The sequence below is a fragment of the Piliocolobus tephrosceles genome, chromosome 21 (genome assembly GCF_002776525.5).
Source record: "Piliocolobus tephrosceles isolate RC106 chromosome 21, ASM277652v3, whole genome shotgun sequence".
NCBI lineage: Eukaryota > Metazoa > Chordata > Mammalia > Primates > Cercopithecidae > Piliocolobus > Piliocolobus tephrosceles.
Window position 1 is genome coordinate 31,772,412 of NC_045454.1, and position 2,554 is coordinate 31,774,965.

The 2,554-nt window shown below is 41.3% G+C and overlaps 1 pseudogene; it reads left to right on the forward strand.

Annotated features, from left to right (window-relative positions):
- Positions 1-277: 277 nt before the first annotated feature.
- On the forward strand, positions 278-874 carry LOC116418562 (annotated as a pseudogene).
- Positions 875-2,554: the final 1,680 nt, after the last annotated feature.

Sequence of the window (2,554 nt, forward strand, 5' to 3'; positions counted from 1 at the left end):
TGTTGCCCAGGTTGAAGTGCATTGGCAGGATCTTGGCTCACCGCAACCTCCGCCTCCTGGATTCAAGCAATTCTCCTGCTTCAGCCTCCCGAGTAGCTGGGATTACAGGCATGCGCTGCCATGCCCAACTAATTTTGTACTTTTAGTAGAGACGGGGTTTCTCCATGTTGGTCAGGCTGGTCTTGAACTCCCAACCTCAGGTGATCAGCCCACCTGGCCTCCCAAAGTGCTGGATTATAGGTGTGAGGCACCGTGACCGGCTAGAGTGACTTTTAATATGACAATCAGTGTTAATCAAACAGAAGTGAAAGACAGGTGCAAACACCTTCTAGATGAAAATTAATGATAAAAAAAAAATCTACCATCATAATCCAAAACTTTCCCTGGACCCCTCCTCTCTTCAACATTGGACATCTCTTATTATAAATTCTATGAACATAGTGAAAGACAGTGAAAATATTTATTCACCGAGTTTTGTTTTGTTTTATTTTTTGAGACACTCTGTTGTCCAGGCTGGAGCCTTGCAGCTTGTCACCTGAGCTTGGGTGCCCACCTCCTGAGCTAGCCCTGCTGGAGCATCTGAGCTTGCCACCCACACGGATGGATTACAAGGTCCAGAAGAGCTGAACCGATATTTCAGGGAATTATTCTTTTTTCTGCAAGAGTTGGATTTATCTATGTGTACATGGCTCAACAGTTCGGGTGGACTGTCTATATAGTTATGGCCAGATTTGCTTTTTCATGTTTGCTGACACTTCCTCCATGGCCCATCTATCACTGACATCCTCTTAAATGGTTACCTGTTCAAGACTCAAGCATAGAAGACAAGAAACCAGAGGAAGGAAAAATTAAGAGGCATGCTAAAAATAATTGAGGTTTTCATGATTTGTTATGCCCAGACCATTTGTTCCCCAAAGAAGACCACCAGAGTCCAGAGTCAAAGCCAAGCGGCAAGGATCTTTTACTGCAAGTTCGAACTTGGTCCCTCCATTCCACAGCATACAAGAGGGCCCCGAATAATGCATGTGCTCGCTTTTTATAGCCCGATGTAAACAGGACTTGTAAAGTTACAGGGGAACAAGGGAATTCTTTTGGTTATAGCATTACAATTGGTTATCATTTTAAGTTATACATTTAGCAGTTTTCTATTGGTTCCCGCGCTTTCAGTAAAACCACAAACGGCTGTGTCCTTATCGGGGACATTCTAGGTGGTGTTTTTCTAAAGTTGATATATATGGTAGTCTCTGAGTTGAGAAATGTGTTTGTACTGGGCTCAGGAAGTTGAGAGATATATGGTGGGATGTGTTTGTACTGGGCTCAGGAAGTTGAGAGATATATGGTGGGATGTGTTTGTACTGGGCCTGTTTGTGTTGAGCCCAGGAAGTTGAGATATATGGAGGAATGTGTTTGCACTGGGCCTGTTTGTGTTGGGCCCGGGGCTGAGGAATGTGCCTGATTTCCTTCAGATTCAGCTCCTGCCTTTGTTTCCTGTGAGATGAGCTAAATTGCTTTCAGACCCCAAATATGAGCTAACACCATGTAATGCTCTTATGGCACAGTTGTTTATATATTTAGTTCTTTTTATATTTCATTTCTAGCCCAGTTGGGTTTTGATTTATATAAGTAGTTTAGATCTTCTCTTCATAATCTTCCTCTGAAATGGGGAACAGAACACACAAGTATGCAGTTTCTTTCAGGTGTAAATAACGAAGAATAAATGCCTCATAAATGATAGTACAATGTAACTACCAAAGTTTTATAATTCATTATGAATTGTTAAATCATTTTATTGTTTCCAATTAAAATTCAGAGAAAAAAAAAAGAATTGGTACCAACTCTACTGAAACTATTCCAAAAAATAGAGAACGAGGGAATTCTTCCTAAATCATTTCATGGAGCTATTATCACCCTAATACCAAAACGAGGAAAGAACATAACAACAACAAAAAACTACACATCAATATTCCTGATGAACATAGATGCAAAAATTCTCAACAAAATACTAGCTAACCAAATACAATAGCATATCAACAAGATAATACACAATGATCAAATGCATCTCATGCCAGAGAAGCAGGAATGGTTTAACATACATAAGTAAATAAATGTGATACACCACAAAAACAGAATTTAAAACAAAAATCACATGATTTTCTCAATAGATGCAGAAAAAGCATTTGAGAAAATCCAGCATTGCTTTTTGATTAAAACCCTCAGCAAAACAGTGTTAGGGTCAACCCAACCAGACTGTTCCCCTCTTTTCCTGTAAGTTTCCCAGTACAGTCCTTTGTGACCCCCATGCAGCTCCCCTGAGGCTAGAAGTAGATCACTCCCCCACTGACCCTTCCAGTAACTGTTTGATCAAAAGACTTCAGCTGAACTGGCAGACGGCTGAGGATGCTGTCAGAACACCCGTCCACCTTGCAAAACAAAGCTGGCAAAAAACATCTCCAGGATGCGGTTAGGACACCTGTACTCCTGACTCAGTCTCCACACCCCAACCCAGTTCCTTGCTCTATAAAGCCCTGCTGTAGTCTATAAGTGGGTCTGCCTC